The 20,640-nt window shown below is 42.8% G+C and overlaps 1 protein-coding gene across 4 annotated transcripts in view; it reads left to right on the forward strand.

Moving 5' to 3' along the window:
* The first annotated feature begins 7,001 nt into the window (after positions 1–7,001).
* SCN8A (sodium voltage-gated channel alpha subunit 8) overlaps positions 7,002–20,640 on the forward strand; it is a 178,651-nt gene continuing 165,012 nt past the window's right edge. For 3 of the 4 annotated variants that reach the window (XM_079774837.1, XM_079774841.1, XM_079774835.1), the window contains exon 1: positions 7,279–7,416. The gene's annotated coding sequence lies outside the window, so the exon portion shown is untranslated. Of the gene's footprint in view, positions 7,141–7,278; positions 7,417–20,640 lie in introns of those variants that run through there. The other variant, XM_079774836.1, reaches the window with a different exon arrangement.

The following is a 20,640-nucleotide window of genomic DNA, read 5'->3' on the forward strand; positions in this document are numbered from 1 at the left end:
GGTGCGGGTTGTGGGCTCTGTCCACAGTGTGGGGCATGCAGGAGGAGGACTATCAGTGATTCTCTGTCATCACTGATGTTTCTATTTCTTGCTCTCCCTCTTCCTTCCTCTCCGAAATAATATATATATATATATATATATATATATATATATATATATATATATATTTTTTTTTTTTTTTTAAAAGAAGACTCTTATGGATGTTGAACTGGGAAAAGATTGAAGAGGGACCAGGGTAGAAAGAGGAGATTAGCTAAGAGTCTGTTGAGACAAGTCAGGTGAAAGACAATGGTGACTTGGTAGCTGTGGTGAGAGAGGTTCGATTCTGGATTTGCTGATGGATAAGATGTGACATTTGAGAGAAGACAGTAGTCAAAGATGACTCCAGAATTTCTTCTTAGGGATATTTTCCATAGAGGAAGGAAGTTTTTATTATTTGATGAGCATTACTATACATAGAATGCTGACAGAGAAGAGGAACTCCAATGTGATGTAGGTGCCGGGCCAAACTCATATGCCACCACCTCTACCAATGAAAGTCAAAGGGAAGTTCTTGGAGGTTGACATCAAGCTAGTTTTCTGGAAGAAGAAAATGAGAATGCCGGATGAACCCTGGGCCTTTCACATACAGGAATGGAAGAGTGAATGAAACAGCATGGGCACACATTCCCAAACTTGCTCAGTCTACTGCACCCTTGATGTCTTGGTGACTTCTTCCCCGCCTCCCTAGGTCAAAAGTAATGCCTAACAGTTCCATTCCTGGCAAATTAGTTCTAAACAACTTAATAAATATTTATGTCCTAACAACTAAGTAGCTTCTTGAAAAAAATACGTATAAGTTGAAAGGAAATATTTTTATTTTACTATTAAGTAACCACAATGGCATACTAATAGGATGTATGCATCCCCTCAGCCCTATACAGTTTCTCGGATGTTTGAATCAGATTGGGGATACCACCACCATAATTTCCTATTCCACGTTGATTTTCACATGGTGTTTGCTTTTTGTTATAGTTGAACATTTCAACTTTACAAAGAGATAATGTCACTGAAAGGAATGTTAGTCATCTAATGTTGAATCTGTGAACTACTCCCAGTTAGTAGTTTGTGCAGTATCTGACAGATGTTCATTAACAGTGTAGCTCCCGCTAAACTTTAAAATATCTCCCAAAGCCCCTGTGAGGTAAGTGTCCTGGGTTGCCCTGGTACACATTTGGAAGCTGCGGGCATTAGACATTTGGGAGAACTAAAAGCATTTCAGTGCTGCCGGAAGATAACATGTTTGTGCAGAGGAGAGACAGAGGAAATGAAGGCAAACCATTAGTCAGCAGGAAACTTGTGTAAAGTGTTGTCTGTCACATTAAATTTTGTCCAGGCCCAATGGAATGCCAGGAATGCATAGTCTTAGTCTCTGGAAATGCAAATTATAGCTGGAAAGATAGAATGAATATGTGAAATGCAATACATTGTGATTATTCCTCTAACAAAAATATATACCAAGTGATTGATTTTGATTTGGGAGGAAGTCAGAGAAAGCCTCATAAAGCATAGAACATGAGGTTGCTTCTTGAAAAAATGAAAAATAGTTGAGCAGGGGGAGAAAGACAGTCAAATGAACAGGCATGATAGTGAGTGGCTTCTTCATGAGCTGCACAGGACTCCTACGGCTGGGACAATGAATTAAAATGGCAGGAGATGAGAAGGAAAGGAAAGGTTGGAGCCTACCTGTGAAGAGCTTTGAAGGAGATACTATAGAGTTTAGACTTTATTCTGAGAAGTATAAGAAGCCGTCAAAGACTTTTGAAAATTGAATCATGTGATGAGATAATTTTGGCAGCGTGAAGATGGGCTTAAACAGGAAGACTAGTCGGAAGATGGTTGTGTTAGTCAGCTCTTGCTGTGTTAATGCTTCTCAGTTGTGGATCTGTGGGTTGGCTGCAACTCAACTAGGGTAGGTTGGATTCCAGGCTCCAGGCTATAGGTCCAGATTTGTTCCATGTGTCTCTACATTAGCCCGGACCAGAGACTACTATGGGGTGTGCTCTTCTCATGGTAAATTTCATTGCAAGTAACTAAGCCAAATGGTGTACAGGCACATGAATAGCCTCTGCTTGGATTATTTCTGCGAATTTTCTATTGAATTAAGCAGGTCACATAGCTTGATCCAACGTCACGTGGTTGGGGAAGAGAAGCAAGAATTAGCAATACTCCATTAACAATACTCCTGTCATTGTAGTAGGGGCAAGACATGATTAGGGCAATGACAATGGAAAGGTGGGTTTAGAGTCAAAGGCATAAGGGAGAAAGAGCTCCCATGACTTAGGGTCCATTAGAAGTAAGGTGAGTGAAGGGACAGAGGTTTCTATCCTGAGCATATGGATAATAAATCAACACTTACAGAGTGCTTAGTAGGTGCTTGACACCACTCTAAGCACTATGTACACTGACTAATATAACCTTGTCTTAACAACACTATGAGATAGAAGCTATCATTAACTCCATTTAACAGATAAGGATACCAAAAACACAGGAGTTACTTAACTTGCCCAAGATTATAAGACACGGTGATGCTTGGATTTGAACCCCTGACATTTTGCTCCACGGTCCGTTAGCTGACCACTACGAATACTGCCGCTCAACTATGTCTATCAAAGAGAGCATTTGCTACACAGGATGCACAGCAGTGCCATCGATGGGGTTGCAGATGCTGAACCCGAGGCATGAGGTATGCTCTTGTAGATGCAGTTCGACCAAATTAATTGGTAAATTATTTGAAAAGCGACACTAAAAAGCAGGATAAGCCAAAAGTAAGATAAACCCAAAGCAGGCTAGTCCGAAAGTCCACAGGCTAACACCGGGGGCCCATTGTGTATGGGGAGTTCACACTGGTTGCAGTGAAAAGGAAGGCTACAGTGAGTGGTATCTTCCACATCACCAATATTTCTGCAGGGCTCGCCCGTGTGCGTGGAGATTAGGAGTAATCTCAGAGATAACATCTTCAGGCAGGAGTCCGCTGGCAGCACAGAAAGCTAAGGGATTAAATCCTGTTTCTATGGAAGGAAACAGTAAATTTAGAGGAAGCAGTAATGTCTGGAATGAGGGACAGAAGATTAAGTAAATTATTACTGGGTCCAAAGGTAGAAGAAATGAGGCATGGCACTGAAGGAAGGGAAGTGCTTCTGCTGGATTGCCGTCAGGAAACCCTCGGTGATCTCTAGAAGGAGCGGTAAGGATGGGGCTGGAACCGAAGGCCCAGAGGCTGTCAGAGGGGGAGGGGCGGAGTCCCACTTCATGCTTTAAACGTCTGTGTCCACTGTGCATTCTTCACCTCGGGTTTAGCAATGAGCTCCAAACTGAATGTGAAGCTGTGTGTTAGGACATGTGCATGCGTGCGCGTGGATCGGCACATTTATCTGGGGAGAAGAAAGATCCAGAGCTTTCATCAGATTTTCAAAGGGGCCCTTGATCCCCAAAATGCCCAGAACAACTGAGCTTACAGTTTCTCTTTGAACAAACACTGCTGGCTCCTTTACTCAGGGGCTGCTTTGTGCTGATTTGCTCTGTTAGACCCTCTTTCCTCATACTGAGCTTCTAGGAACTCCTACCCCCAAATCTTGGTTTTGCCCTTTGGAGCAACACCGGGTAAGTCTAATCCTTCTTTCATCTTTCTAAATGGAAACTCATTTCTCTGTGTATTAAATTTTCCCTGATATAAGCTTGGTTGTAAAAAGAAATCCTTGATATTTTTTATGCCTTTAAAGATTCTCATGGAGTCAGCAAATATCCTCATATTTTGAAAAGTTTGTAAGTTTAGCTACCAAAAACTTAAATGTAGCAGATTCTTTCTTAAAACTCATGTAAGGAATGTCCATGTTCCTTAAAATATTGGATACAGGAGTCTGTCCTCTCCTACTGTTTGGCAAATAAGATCTAATGATAGCTCCAAAGAGTCTGATTTTCAGGAAAAGCAGCTTTAATAAGGAGGGCACAGGTCCTGATTGTAACACCACACAGCACTGGAAAATGCAAAATAAAAATTATTTAGAAAAGCAAGTCTATTTTGCAGAAGGAGTGTCTCTATGTCATGGAACTGGATTTTTTAAAAAATCTGTGACCTCAGATTTTCTTTAAAACACGTTGGCTTTCTTATACATTATGCTACCTAAAGCTCATAAAAACTCTCAGGGAAATCGGAATAGAAGAGATCTTGCTCAACATGATAAAGGGTATCTGGGAAAAACCTACAGCTAACATCATACTTAATGACAAAAGATTGAATGTTTCCCCCCCTAGGATGAGGAACAAAGCTCTTTCTACTTCTATTCAACATTGAACTAGAGGCCCTAGCCAGTGTAATAAGGCAAGAAAAATAAATAAAAGGCATTCAGATTGGAAAGGGAGAAACAAAACTGTGTTTACTTGCAGGTCTCTGTAGAAAACCCGATGAGATCAGCAAAAAAATCTACTAGAGCTAATAAGCAAATTTAGCAAAGTTGTAGCACATGAAATCAATATACAAACATTAATTATACTTGTATATACTACCAATAAATAACTAGAAGTTAATGTAAAAATACTATTCAATGGCATCAAAAATGTAAAATATTTAGGAACAAATCCCAGAAAGGTGAGAAAAACCTGTATCCTGAAAACTACAAAACATTGTTGAGAGAAATTAAAGAGAACTGAAATAAATAGAGTGATATACACTGTATTGTTGTTATGTCAGTTGTCTCCAAATTGATCTATAGATTCAATGCAATCTTAATAAAAATCCCCAGGGGGCTTTTTTTTAAAAAAGAATTTGACAAGCTGATTCTAAAATTCATATGGAAATGTAAAGGACCTAGAATAGCAAAATCAATACTGAAAAAAGAAGAAGCATAAAGTCAGAGGGCTTACACTATCTGACTTCAAGATTTGTTATAAAATAAAGCTAGAGTAATCAAGACAGTATTGTATTAATGTCAAGATAGACAAATAGATCAATGGAATAGAATATAGAGTCCAGAAATAGGCCCTTAACATACCTGATTAATTGATTTTTAACAAAGGTACAAGGGTAATCAGGTAGTGGAGGAATAACTAGATATCTATGTTTAAAAAAATTTTTTATATGAGTCCAAGAGCATGATCTATAGAAGAAGAGATAATATGTATCAAACTTCATAAAAATAACATATTTCTGCTTTTTGAAAGGCACTGTTAAGAGAATAAAAAGATATGCCCAGACTGGGAGAGCATATTTACAAATAATGTACCTGATAAAAGACTGTATTCAGAATATATAAACATCTCTCAAAACTCAATAATAAGAAAACAAAACCCAACTTAAAACATAGGCAAAAGATTTGAGCATTCACCCAAGAGGATTTACTAATGACAAATAAGTCCATAAAAACATGCTCAGTATCATTGGTCATTAAGGAAATTCCAGTGCAAACCACAGTAAGATAATACGACTCACTTGTTAGAATGGCTAAAATGAAAAAGAGTGATCATTCCTAATGTTGTCAAGGGTGTAGAGCAGCTGAAACTCTCATATACTGCTAGTATGAATGTAAAATGTCACCACCACTTTGGAAAGCAGTTTGGCCCTTTCCTAGCATGTTAAATATGCTAAATATATACCTACAATAGGACTCAGCCATTCCATTCCTAGATATTTATACCCAAGAGAAATGAAAGCATATGTCCATACAAAGACTTGCACACAAATACTCATAACAGCTTTATTTGTAATAGGCAAAAACTGGAAATAACCTAAATGTCATCAACAGGTGACTGGATACACAAATTGTTGTATATCCTCATAATGAATACTACTCAGCAATAAAAAGGAATGGATTGATAGACAACTGAATAATTGACAACAGAATAATCTCAAAAAATAATGCTGAGTGGAAGAAACCATACAAGAAAAAGAGTACATAATGTATGATTCCATTTGTTTAAAGTTCTGGAAAGTGCAAACTAATGTACAATAATAGAAAGATTAGTGGTTGTCTGGAGAAGGAGTGAGTGTGGGAGTGATGCATAGAGGGATTACAAAGAGGCCTGGGAAAACTTTTGGAGGTGATGGCTAAGTATGTTCATTACCTTAACGGTGGTGATAGTTTCATGCATGTATACATGAGGCAAAATCGCTCACTCTAAACATGGATAGTTTATCCTATGTCAATTATACCCCAGCAAAGCTATTTTAAATGCCACACTACATGATAGGCACACTGTGTGGCAAATTGTGTTGTAAACGTGTGAAATGCATTCTCTTCTTTAATCCTCACAACAAACCTCCAGGTTGTTGCTATGACTGTACCCTTTTACAGAGGAGAACACTGGAGCTTAGAAAAGTCGTTCACGTCCAAGTTTACCCAGTTAGTAAGTGGCAGCCTGACCATACTCCTCCACTCTTAACTGTGAACTTGTGGTAGAAACATGTAGAAGAGAGGCACAGTAAAATGCTTAGAGTTCTCACATTCCTTATCTAGGTCCTGGTAAGAGAGTGTGGAGTAAGCAGTTCAAATGCTCATGCCTACTTTACAGACGGACAAACTGAGGTTGAAAAGATAAAAGTGATCTTTACAGTTTTAGGCCTGGGGAGTGTCAGGGGAGCGATGTTTCCCAGCTCCTTATACCAACGCCCTGTCCATTGAATCACAAGTCTCCCACTGCTGTCGACTTCTGCGTCTGTTTTTTTTATTTTTATTCATTTAGCCAAAGATCATGTAAACTGACTTCCCGGGTTTGTAGATGTCAGAAACTCCCAACCGAGCCTGGCAGTATTGCCAGGCATTTCCTTCCGCGTCTCGGTTCAGGGCAAAGGGAAGGCTGGGCACTCCCAGGGCCACGGAGCACCTTTCGGGTCCCGACGCCCGGAGCGGGCAGTGGCCAGGAGCCTGGCGGCCCCGTCCGGTCGCTCAGTGCGGGCGCCCCTCCCGCGCGCTCCGCGGGACGTCGGGGAGGCGGGCCCGGGGACGCTCGCGAGGCGCTCCCGCGAGGCGCCCCCTGCCGGCGCCCTGCTCCCTCGTCCTGGATCCGGTCCGGGCGGCGCGGGGACGCCGGCCTGGGAGCCCGCTTAGCGAGCGGGCGGGCGGCGCGGCGCGGCGCGGTGCGGCCGAGCGGGTGCGCCCTGCAGGGGTAGGTGGGTCGCGGGCGCGCGGGCGGGGGGCGGCGCGCGGGCGGGGTCGCGCGGGGGCGGGGCGGGCGGGCGGGGGGCCTGGTGGCGCGGGGGCGCGCGGCGGGCGCGAGTCATCAATTATGCAAGGGCTCGGGCGGCGCGGGGCGGGCGCGGGGAGCGCTCCAAGATGGCGCCCACCGCAGTCCCGCCCGCCGCAGCCTCGGCGCCTCTGCAGTCCGGCCGCGCCTCCCGGGCCCCGCGCTAGGGCCGCCGCTGCCTCCCTCGCCGCCGCTGCCGTAAGTCGCCCCCGAGCCCCCGCCCCGGCCGCTCCGCGCCCGCCGAGCTCCCCCGCTCGCCTGGGACCCTGGAGCGGACTCGCCCGTCTCGGGTCTCGGGCTTTGCCGCAGAGCGCGCGGCGGGGCGGAGGGGCCGCGGGCTGGGCGCCTACCCTGCCGCTTTCGGACAGGTGCTTGGAAGTCCTGCGTTCTTCGCTGGTGTTTGCCGGGGCTTCCTGAGGACTCGAGGACCACCGGCCCCCACCCCCACCCCCTGGCTCTCCTCGTCTTTGGACGGTACGGGAGGACGCTGCCCGCTCTCGGCGCCCCTTCCTCGTGCAGCCTCTCGAACCCCGTGGCCCTGGGCCCGGGCAGATCGGGCTCCTCGCCGGGTGGTACTGACAAGGGCAGCGCTGTCGGGATCTCCCTCGGCCCCCTCCCCCATGTCTTACTGCATCCTTCTCCCCCATCCGGACCCGGATTGTTACCCACGGCAGAAACCAGGGTTCCTGGGTTCCTAGGGCAGCCAGGACTCCTGTCCTTTCCTGGATGCGTCCGTCCCCGTGCTCTGGGGCTGTGTTGCCCCCCCGCCCCCCCGGGGGGCCTTCTTGGGAAGGCTGGGATTCCTGCATTGGGGAGTACACCACTTTCAGAATGTCCCCTTCCCCCCTCTACGCCACCCGGTGCAGAGCTCGCTCCCGTCCTCTCTGCCTTCCCTCCCCCACCTCGCCTCCGCCGGCCGCATCCTGGGCTTGTTAGCCTTGGGCTTGTGGGACTGCCCGGCTCCACGGGCTTGGACCCTTCCTCTCTAGTGCTCGTATGGTAATTGGAGGACCCCAAAGCCTCTGCATTCCCCCACCCCACCCCCGAGAGCTCTCAGCTCCGTCCCCTCCGTGCCAGCAGCAGCCACCGGTGGAGACTTGGCCGCTAACTTTCCAGGGGTTAGTCTGGGCTTTCAGACCCCTTCAGTGGCCCCAGCCTCGAGGTGGCGTGGAGTGGGAATCCTTTTTCAGCCTGACAGATAAGGTTCTTCAGACCGTGCGTTCCTTCCAACCACTCCACCCTGTGCCCTCTCCCTCACTTACACTGCAGTTTTTGAAACAGAAGGGAATACATTTTATATCCGGAGATCCCCAAGAGTCCGCGTCTGTGTTCATAATAAAAGGATGTTATCTGATGGAGGTGGGGGTGGGGGGATAGATAAAAGAAACTTTGCATTGCATCTGGCTAATTCAGGGGGAGGGAGACTAATTAGCGTGGAGCAAGTTCTACCTGCAGGGAAAACTGCTTTTAATGCACAGTGGGCACCAGGGAAGCAGGGATGGAAGCAGGAAGTGTGGGTGAGGGCTTGGAGGGCAAAAGGGGAGAGTGCTTTTTATAACGGTTTTCTCAAGTTTGAACCCGGGGAGCTTTTAGAGAGGTAGCAGTGTGTTAGGGCTGGGGGATGTTTTAGCTTCCAAAGGAGATTTCGGGTGTGGTAGGTTTTCCCCGTTCCCCAGTCTCTCCATACTTCTCTTTTCTCCACGTGCATTAGATTTTCAGGGGTGGGTGAGCTTTTTCTTTTCTCAAAAAAAAATTTTTTTTTGATGTGTAATGCAAATGGCTGGATAACATTACCACCCAGTATCATCCTGGTAGGGATCTCGGGGGAATCACACTTAAAATGCTGAAAGCTTTGTAGCACGTTGCCTGTAACCTGGTTCTTGAAATACTGCAGCATTTTTCGTTGGAACTCATGACCCATAAGGCCTTCAATTCTCCCTGAAAGAGAATTTGATTGCTTGGAAGGGGGGAGGTGGTAGTGATGATTTGGTATTCAGCAAGCATTCCCTGTCCTAGAAATTGAGGCTCTTCCTGGAGAGGGCTGCAAGCATGTTCTGTGTGTCCCTTGACTATGAGGTGGGCATGTGTAAATGTGCCGTGGTTCTTAGTTGGGCTGGCAGTGGGTATTGCAAAGCAATTCTTGATAATTCAGGCCGGTTATTGGTTTCTCTGAGTTTGAAGAGCTGACTTAATATACCTTTGGTTTTCATTTGGGTCTTTGTCAGCTTTTATCAAGACATTTGAAGGATTTTGTTTTAAATTAATAAAGGGTTATGGAGTGGAATATAGCATACTTAAAAACAACCGTCCAGTTGCGCGCGGGTGCCTCTGTAGGAGCTTTAACGACTTGTTCTCACCAGCCCGCTTGGGTGGCCCGTGGTTAGTCTCCTGCCAGGGTTTCTTGCTGTGGTGCTGAAAGGACAGTTCCCGGGCCGGCCCAGCTGGGCAAGTGAGCGCACGCAGGCTGAACGCGATTTGGGTTCCCCTTCGCTTTTATTGTCAGCAGGCTTTTCTGTAGCCGTGTGTGCATGCGCAGTTGGGTTTATACTTGAGGCTGCAGGCCTGGTTATCATATTTTATTACTCCCACATAATTCTTCATTTTGGCTGTCCCTCATGGAGACAGCGTTTTACAGGCTGCAACAGATCCATATGTAAGGGATACAGTGGTATTTTGCTGACTGCATTATTTCAGCACACTTCAGTAATTTCAAATAGCAAGAAACTGTTAATACCATGGGAGTGGGTCTCCACAGGGAGTAATCAGAAAGCACACCAAGTTAAGCTGGGTCAGAGGGGCATCTTCTCTGGTTGATTGAAACAGCGCGCTGAGGAAAAGGCTCAACGTAACGGAGGCCTCTATGCGGTCCATTGTATCACTGAGTGGACTTGTCAAAAAATTATTTTAAAATCCTAGAATAGGAAGGGAGCCATAAAATACAGCACGTATAACCTTCCACCCAGCACAGGAATCCCTTATGAGAGATCTCTGCTTTGAATACTTCTGTTGGTAGGCAACTCATTACCACAGAACGTAGCTCATTCCATTTTGGGTTTCTCTGTGATTGAAGTACTTTAACGCCATTGGAAAGGTAGCATACATAAAGTTAAATGACATAAACTGGACTTGTGTCAGGGGACAATGTCGTAACTTGTGTTTGTTACCAAGAAAAGATTGATAATCAGTGTTCTATGGAGCGTATACAAGAAACATGCACCTGCTTGAACAGAATACAGAGAAAGAGACAATCCACTGAAAGCAAGAAAAAGATTACATGAATGAAGAAAATATCTTAAATGTCCTGATATTATGTAATATGTTGTTCTAGAGACATGTGCATGAATTAATGAATATTAAATTCTGATAGATTATATCTGAGAAAATAAACCCACGCTGTATAGAAAATGTTAAAAATACAGTTATGCAGAATGAGATCAGTTTCCTTAATTATAAAAAATAACACACTTATTGCAGAAAAATTTTAATATATGAAAAATGTCAGTCTTATCACCATAAGCAAAACTGTTTGTCTATGTTTTATGGTGTCACTTACAGTTGACATACAATATTATATTAGTTTCAGGTATACAACATAGTGATTAGACATTTATTAACTTACAAAATGATCACCCAACTTAGTCTAGTACCCACCTGACACAATATTACAATATTATTGACTATATTCCCCTCACTGTACTTTACATTCCTGTGATTATTTTATAATGATAAATTTGTACTTCTTAATGCCTTCACCTTTGTCACCCAACCTCCCAGCCCCTCTCCCATCTGGCAGCCATCATTTTTTTTCTCTGTGTCTCTGAGTTTGTTTTTGTTTTGTTTGTTTATTTTGAAAATAACAGTATTTTTTAAACCAAGACTTTTCAACTCTTACGTTCATAGTCCATTAATTATTTAGGGAATTAAACACTAGATTGTTGTATTTCAATTTATCTTTTTTTCTGAATCATTTTTAAAATTTCCAGAAAATTATCTTTAATGTGAAATAATTCATTCTTAGACTTGGGCTCCTATAAAGTCTCTTGATTTAAATATAGCAAGTTCATTAAAGGAGTAAAGAAATCTTTCTTAATCAATGAATCAACAAATATTTTCCCTCTGCACCTACTGTGTGTGAAGCAATGTACTAGCTAGGCACTGCCACTCTTTAAATGACAGTAACTAGTTTAGAATATGATACCATGCCCGACTGGCATGGCTCAATGGTTGAGCATTGACCTATGAACCAGGAGGTCATGGTTTGATTCCGGTCAGGGCACATGTCTGCGTTTCAGGCTAGATTTCCAGTGGGGGACATCCAGGAGGCAGCCGATCAATGATTCTCTCTCATCACTGATGTTTCTATTTCTCTCTCCCTCTCCATTCCTTTCTGGAATCAATAAAAAGATATATTAAAAAAATAAAATTATACCATGCTCAAAAACTATGGCTATTAAAATATTGAAAGTAGGAAACAGATCTTTTATTCTTTAGGTATATTAATGCTGAAATGTTGTGTGGCAGACTTATAGGTCTATCCCAGTGATTCAGCCTCAAAAAGAATAGTTTGTGCAGGAATAGGAACTAAATGCAGGAAAAGGAGAGATAAAGAGGAAGTCTTAAGGAAAATTTTTATCTGCCCCTCTGTGAAGTTATAAAAGACACAATGAGGACATGCAGTTAGATGGTATGCCAGGAATTAAGGTGAAATGAAGACCCAAGAAGTTGGCCATGGTTTTGCTATTAAGAAAATGCAAGAAGCAGTGTGGGCTTTGGAGTTAGGCAAAACCAAGTTCAAGTCTTGACTCTGCTACTTACTAGCTTTGTGACCTTGGGCAAGTTACTTAATCTATCTAAGCGTCAGTGTTCTCGTCTATAAAAGTAGGAATAATGATATCTATGTTACAGGGTGTTTGTGAGGATTAAATGAAATCTCTGTTTCCTTATGGTTTCTGACACATAGAGCTCAATATATATTTGCTCCTTTCCCTCTAAGGATTTAGCAGCTTAGTGTGTATTTATGTGTGTATTTGATATAGTATATATGTACTGTATTAAATTTCAGTAGTCTGAAAAGCAGACAGTTGCCTTAGCTTCAGTCTGGCATGCAGGATAGAAGCACAGGTACCCTGACTTGGTTGGACATTGCTAGTCTAAATGGAGAAAGGCTTTACTCTACAGTTGTAGTGCTGGTCTTCACCATCACAGTGCAATTGCAGTTACCAGAGTAACTCTTGCCTCGTTCATTCCCAACCTATTCTAGAATAGGACTCTTTACCCAAAAGGAAAGCTTTGGCACTCACCAGTTGGCAGGCAACTAAGCTGTTTTTGGCTATAGCCTGGGGTCTGGAGGTGGAATGGACACAACAGCCGAGACTCCCCTTTATTCTTCCTTGAGTTGGATATTTTAACTTGGTAAGTGATTATACAAGTTTGGAATTGCTTTGGTCTTCAGCACGATTCCAGGTCTTCCCATTATGTCGTCTTTGAACTGTTTCATTTGAAGGGGCCTCATACTGTTAGGTGTCATGGTTGACCTTTGTTAGTTAGTGTGTTTATAAATCATTCTATCAGTTGATTATTTGAATTAGGTGAGGCAAATATTATTCTACCCATTTTATAGCCGAGGAAACTGAGTGAGTATCCAGTGCTTCAAGTGAGTTGTCTAGGGCTATCGGACAATTAAGTGGTGGAGTGGAGACTGGTACCTAGGTTGGTTGACACATACTTAAAGATTCTTTTCCCATTAAATGGTGTTATATCCTCGTGTTCATATAACCAGTGTGAACAGTTTTGACTTTTTTTTAAAATATATTTTATTGATTTTTTACAGAGAGGAAGGGAGAGGGATAGAGAGCTAGAAACATCGATGAGAGAGAAACATCGACCAGCTGCCTCCTGCACACCCCCTACCGGGGATGTGCCCACAACCACGGTACATGCCCTTGACCGGAATCGAACCTGGGACCTTTCAGTCCGCAGACCGACGCTCTATCCACTGAGCCAAACCGGTTTTGGCAGTTTTGGCTTTTTAAAGAAATTATCATTATCCTAGGCAGCTAACCACATTTTAGTGCGTGGGCATAGTGCAAGATTCTGGGATAATCAAAAGAAAGGCAGAAGTGCCTTTGACGGAGAGCATTTTGGAAATAGAAAGAATGAGGAGAAATGGGCAGAAGATGTATCAGCAAAGAGAACGTGGATGAAAATAAGAGGCATTTTAGTAATATATTTGTTTTGTTTCTATAACTATCCTAGCTACTTTTTAAAAAGTCGTCATGTCTTGGTGTCTATCTTTTTTCTTTCTCCTGCCCTTAAATATATACACTTGGCTACTAATAAATGCTCTCAAATTGCCAACATAAGTTATGACCAGGATCACAGTGGCGTTTTGACCACTACCACCTGGACTTGGCTTATGCAAGGCTGAAATTGATGTAGGACTGAGAGGAGGACAGTGTGTACTGGGAATCAGTGCTAGGAGGGGTTTGTGCGTTGGAGCAGAAAAAGTTCTGGGAGAATCTTGGGCTAGAAGAACAAAGGTGAAAGAGGATGATAGTTAAGATTTCTCTGAGGTATGTGGAAATGTGTCATACTGAGGAGAGTGTAACCCCCCCCCCCAAAAAAAAAGCTGGAAGCCTGAGGGTCTAAGAGGTGCTCGTGGAACTTAAGCCCTCTGGATCCTGGGAGTGCGCTGGGTTCGGACGATGAAATGTTAGCCGGGGCATTTTGGAGCACTTTTACATGCACTGTTGCTGGTAGGGCGAGGCGTCCTGTCTTCATCAGGATTGTACCAGAATCTGGAAATGGAAAGCGCTGAAATCCCTCAAAAGACATATTAATGGACTCCTTTCATACTCAGTTAATTAGTGCAGTTTTTATCTGTAAAAGCTTTTGAGTTCCTGGGAGTAAGAACATTAGAGAAATACAATGAGTGTTTATTTACCCAGGGATGGATTATCTAGGCTGTGAATTATCTAGGCCGTGAATTTTACATACCATTTATTTTTCTCCCTTCTTCTACATTTGGGTATTTAATTGATCATTAGCATTTCTACCAGGGTGAACTTGGGAAGAGAGAGAAAAAATAAAAATTAAAATGTCGCTTTAAATTTTGAGATAATGATTGATAAAGAGAACACCAATAACAGTCAGTGAAAAAGCTATTCATTTTCATCTATTCTTATTCTCTCCTTATTTTAATAGTATAGACAATTGAAGGCTGAGCCTTCAGAAGCTTAATGTTCACTAGAAACGAGTGTGCAATAACATTTTTCCTTCATTTTACTGAATGACGGCCCTGTAAATAAATAGGGCTTAATTTATTACAGGGTTAGTTTCTTGTTTCAGAAGGGCTTCTTCTTCAATTAAGGCTGATACAAAAGGCTTCCACTTCACATTCACTAGTGTCTTTTTGTCTTAATAAGAAGCTGAGTAAAATGCTTTCAAATGAAAACAAATTGATGCATTATTATTAAATTGCAGAGAAAAAGTGAGCAGGTTACAAATGAGACTGGTAGAGCTTTCTCAGAGGTCAGAATAACCAGAGATCTCATTTGTTGAAGAATTCTCAGTTGGATTTCCTAAGATTTTGGTGAAGACTACAAAGAAGAAAATGTCTTGAAGAAAGAAGAAAATAAGGCATTTTAAAAGATTTGTATTGTGATAGAGAAGAAGGTATTGGGAGAGTGAAGGATCATTATAGCGGAGAATGAGAGAAAGTGCATGACTGCAATGGATGGGGATTTGGGGAACTATTCAGATTTTAAGAGAAGGACTTCTCTCCCCTCTGCAGATACCTTTGGGTACATCTCTGTGTACTACTGAACTAGAGTGATCCCAATAGGGCACAGAACTTTAGGAAGGTGTTTTTGTTTTTTAAATTTATCTCTAAGTCTGCTAGAACTTTGCTGCAAATTGCTTTCTTTTTCTTTTAAAAAAAATATATTTTATTGATTTTTTAGAGAGGAAGGGAGAAAGTTAGAAACTCGATCAGTTGCCTCCTGCACACTCCCTACTGGGGATGTGCCCGCAACCAAGGTACATGCCCTTGACCAGAATCAAACCTGGGACCCTTGAGTCCGCAGGCTGACGCTCTATCCACTGAGCCAAACCGGCCAAGGCTCTTTTTCTATTTCTGCATTGGAAAAGCTGGAGAATATTTTCTTGTTCTAGAGCAAAAAATTTAGTAACATTCGTAAAGGTTTTTTAAACCTTTTTTTTTAGGATTTTAAGTTACCTCTACTAATATAAGCCTAGGTGGCTCTCGGTTGTCACAAGATGGCCGCCACAAAGATGGACACCACAAAGATGGCACCACAAGATGGCCACACACACAGCGGAGGTGGGGCCCAGTGGTCACTCCGTGCGGTGAGGCCTGAGGGTTCCGCGTGGCATGGAGGAGGCCGGTCCCGGCGTCTCTGCTGCCTCGTGCGGAGGAGGTGGGTCCCAGAGGAGGAGGCGGGTCGCGGCAGGGGAGGGCAGTTGGGGGCGATCAGGCCGGTAGGGGAGCAGTTAGGCATCAATCAGGCTGGCAGGGGAGCAGTTAGGGGGCAATTAGGCTGGCAGGCAGAAGCGGTTAGGGGCAATCAGGCAGGCAGGCGAGCGGTTAGGAGCCAGTGGTCCTGGATTGTGAGAAGGATGTCCAACTGCCGGTTTAGGCCCAATCCAGATTGGAGAGGGTGCAGGCCAGGCTGAGGGACACCCCTCCCCCGTGCACGAATTTTGTGCACCGGGCCACTAGTTTAATATAAAAACATTTTCTCAAAAGGCACTGTTAAAGGCATCTCTTCCATTCTATGTGGTAAAGTATATCTTTTATATTTATTTGTTTGAATAGTTAATAGAGTTCAAATATAGGAGAGTTCACAGTTAAGTCTTCTTTACTGTCTCCCAATCGCCCAGTGTGTATTCCATAACGGCAACTACTGTTCCCAGTTTCTCTTGTTACCAGTATCCTTTTGTTCATGTATATGCAGGCACACACATTCTCTCCCCTGACCCCAGACACATTAATTCTGTTGTCTTTTGAGGAAGACTATTAAAATAGTTTGAGGATTTGAACTCTAATTCTGGATCATCTTAGATCAATTAATCCCCCATTTTTCTTTAGACATAGATAATCCCTCCGTTTTATTTTTCATAGTGAAATATATATCCTAATTTCTTAGCTTATTTAAAGTAAAAAGTTAGTTTGGGTCAAAGGAGTCCTTTTGTATTACATACATTGCTTTTTAGGATTTCCATTGGAAAATTATCTATGAAAATAAAAGTATAGAGGAAGACATGACCTTGAGAGCTATTAGTCTCACTACATTCATGGAATTACTGCTTTCAGTGGGGAGCTATAAATCACCTATCCTGACCACACACAACCAACAGATATTTAGTGAGCAACAACTAAAGGTGAGACCTTGTGGCAAGTACTGAAAGATACAGAAAAGATAAACCTTATATTTTAGGAACTTATTTATTTGGTAAAATAAATTATAAACACAAAATGCTTAATAAGTAGACGTTTTCATAATGGTTCATGATAGCAATTGAGAAAGGTTTAATTGCCACATAAGTGGTATAGAAAATAAGTAAATTGATTTTTTAGAAAGGAAAGAACTTCAGGCTGGTATGATTGATGGAAGAAGTATGATTTGCGCTGGACTTTACAGAATGGTTGGGTAGAACAGTGTGAGCCAAAGTGAGAAGGTGAGAATGTACAGTGTTTTCAGGGAGCAGTGAACAAATCCGTTGGGCTTCGGTGGAATCCCCCGGTGCAGAGAAGCCTGGAAAGATAGATAGGGTATCGTTTGCCAAATATTAAGGCTTTTGGGAAGTTGTACTTATCCTTAGAGACGATGGAGAACATAGAAGATTTCTGAGGGAGTATAGAATGCCACCCCATCAAAGCTGCTCTAATGCTGTAGGAGAATTGGGCAGCACTGTCGAATAGCACGGACTAGAATGAACATCCAGCTAATGGGCTCTTTGATTTGGCCTAGCTGTGTGGTGACAAAGGCATGGAGTAGGAAAATAATGAAAAAGATGGGCAGGAAGGAAAATAACATAATTTTGTATATGTGTGTCACATGGATGTGTGTGTTTAAGTGACAGTTTTCTAATGTAAGAAATAGTTTATAGGATGACTCAATAGGACTTGGTGATTGACTTTACAAGGTGAAAAGGGAAGGAGGAACAGTTAAAGATTATTTTGCTATTTTGAAATTTTAGAGACAGAGAGTATTCTATTTAGAAAATCTGGGGAAGTCTGCTCTGTCATACGTGTTGGCAGTCTATCCAGAGCGTCTTGGTTAGCAAGCTGCCTTTACTTCTGACTTTTAACCCTTTCTCTGCGGAGGGGTTTCCCCCCCCCCCCCCCCCCCCCCAGAGCTCCTAGTGTTATTTCTGTAAGGAAAACCTAAATCTCCCAACTGCTTTATTCTCTGTGCCCTCTCACTGATAAAGATTACTTAATCTCTGTGGGTCTCTATCCTTTTCTTATTTTGGAGTCTTTCATTCTACCCATTTACAGCCACTTAATTCATCTTTTTTTTATTCTTGGTATTTTCAACCAACCTTCAGTTTAGTGTATAGAGAAACAAAAATTATACTCCTTTTCATAGACCTGATGGATGACTGTTTTGTCTTTGCTGAAACGCCCTGGCTTTCTTTCTTTGATCATTTGCTTACATCCTCTGTGCTTCAGGAGAGCAGTAGTATTTGAAATTGCAGGGAGAATTAAGGATAGCAACTGAGAGGATTCTAATATGTGAAAGCAGAAAGAAAGAGGTAAAGCCTTATCAGCCAGTGCTGTGGCTTTCTCTTAGGGTACTGAATCGGGCTTTGGACACACAATGTCAGACTTGACTTGCATAAACTTCCTTGGCCAAGCTGGAGTACAAGACACGTGGGCTGTCATGCGCAACTTCAAAATATAGTGGGGATTTAGAGCAAAGGCTGAGCTCAGGGAACTTGGGTTCTGCCCCAACCTTTTGTAGTCAGTAAAGATCATTGAATAAGAAAAAATAAAGGGTGATTGGAACAGCCTATATAATAAAAGCCTAGTATGCAAATCGACCAAATGGTGGAATGACCGCTGTAATGCACACTGACCCCAGGGAGCAGATGCTCAATGCAGGAGCTGCCCCCAGCCTGCAGGCCTCAGGCCAGCCAAGGAGGGTGCCAGTGGCGGCGGTGGGTGTAGCCAGCGAGCGGGCAGCACCAGGCCGGCCAAGGCGGGTGCCAGCAGGGGGCTCCCTCCCCACCCCCCCTCCCCCGATTGCCCTGCTGGTCACCCCACAGATCAGCCCTGATCGCCGGCCAGGCCTAGGGACCCTACCGTGCACGAATTTCGTGACCGGGTCTCTAGTCAGAATATATACATACAAAATAACAGAATGAGAAAAGTAATTTAATGTAATGCAATAAAACATTTCCTTTAATTTGTTCATGTTTTTTCCCTTCTCACCACTAAAGTCATTGAGTTCATGCAAATCCCATTAGCATTTGCCACAGTCTGTGCTTAGACAGTTGGCAGCGTCGCCATGGTTTGTGTGGGACCAGTAGAGCAGGCAGAGTTCATGTACGGAATGTTAGTAAGTTTAGCCGTCTCTTTAGGGGCACAAAGCATCCTTACAGTAATCCCACTAGGAGGTTCTCTGTGCAATCACATTGTAAGGGTGTACCTGCTTCCTCGTTTGAGTGCTCACAGTAACAGTGATTAAGAACAGTTAAACAACAGCCCCTTGGGAAGGCATTCTTCAGGTAGCCTTGGATGAGGGAAGTTCGTAAAGACCGCTTAACTGAATGATGGCCATTTGTTTTATTAATATAGATATTCTAGTGCAAGTACTATTTATAGATTAAACACAATTTTTTTTGCTTTCCTTCTTTTATAATATTTCTTATTTCTTGTCTCCAGAAAAGGCAGAGTGACTATAAGACTCAAGAAAGGCACAGAGTGAGTGGTTGACTATAGAGGGGAAACAAAGTAGAATGATCATGTGAGTATTTCACTTACCTCACAAGGCTTTTCTTTTTCTGGTTCACACTGGAAACCTCAGACATAAGTGCCAAAGGAGTAAGACTTCTTTTATGTTGGGATCTTAATGTAGACTCTTGGCATTAGAAATTGCTCAAAAGCTTTCTAGTTCAAAGAAAATAAGTCCATTCTGTGTGATGAGTGGCTGTCAGAGACTCGTTATTAGATTTGAGTGTTTTTCATTTTGTTTGTTAATCCTCACCTGAGGAAAATTTTTTCATTGATTTTTAGAGAGAGTGGGAGGGAGAGGGGGAGACACAGAGAGAGAAACATTGATGTGAGAGAGACACATCAATTGGTTGCCTCCCACATGCACCCCAACCAGGCCAGGGATAGAGCCTGCAATCGAGGTACATGCCGTTGACTGGAATCGAACCCATACCCTTCAGTCCGCAGACCAACTCTCTATCCACTGAGCCAAATTGGCTAGAGCTCGTGTTTAATTTTAATCAGATTATATCCAACCTGACCCTTGGGGGCTGATGTGCTTTGTTCCTAGCCACATGCTCCTTCCTGACCATTAGTAAGTCTTTGGTTTATATTGTCCCCAGTAGGTTTAGGAGTTGCCACATCTTCTGCTTCCCACTCCTCAGCAGGCCACCTTGCTGGTTTCCAGTGATGAGGCATAGCAGTCATACAGGGCACTGCTTGGGCTCTGTTCTGGAACGCTGCCTTTGTCCAGGGGAGTGCTCAGAGAAAGGTGTTCTGTTTTTTGTTTGTTTGTTTGTTTTAAGAGCAGTGCATTTATTAGTGCAATCTGTTGCAAATTTTCAAGAAAAAAATATCTTCAGACAGTGTCACTTTTCTAGCCAGGAATCCAGAAACATCAGTTCCTTATAGGCACTGATTCTGTTTACAGATGTTGAGTTCTCAAGGCCTTTCTAGCTGTTTTTTTTTTTTTTTCTTCCACCGTTTAATCACAAAACCTGGTAAGAACTCTTATTTGTGACAACTGAATGCTGACTTTTGGGGGTAGTATATAAAAATCCAGTATAGAGTTCAAAGTATGGGTGCTTAGTCTGCATTTTGAGCAAGTATCAGTGTTATTATGGCCAAAATTTAGGTATCAGAACCCCTGCAGTCTAGTTGTGACTTTAGGCCAATACACAGTGTCCCTGGGACAAACAGTGTTCTTTTTTCTATTTGGAAATATATTTCTGTTAGGGAACTATGATCAAATAGCATACTGTCCTTCAAAGACTAAGTTCAATACAACTAATATTTGAAAAGCTTTTAAAGTTCTAGTTCATATATAGCGACTGTATTTTTCCTTTTATTTTTAACAGCTTTAGTTATTTTTTCTTTTATTGTTACTATTTTTACAATTTACAAATAGTACAGTTGAAGAAACTTTGGTATACAGTTCCATGAATCTTAACACATGTATAGAT

Source organism: Cnephaeus nilssonii (assembly GCF_951640355.1).
Source record: "Cnephaeus nilssonii genome assembly, chromosome: 6".
Lineage (NCBI taxonomy): Eukaryota > Metazoa > Chordata > Mammalia > Chiroptera > Vespertilionidae > Cnephaeus > Cnephaeus nilssonii.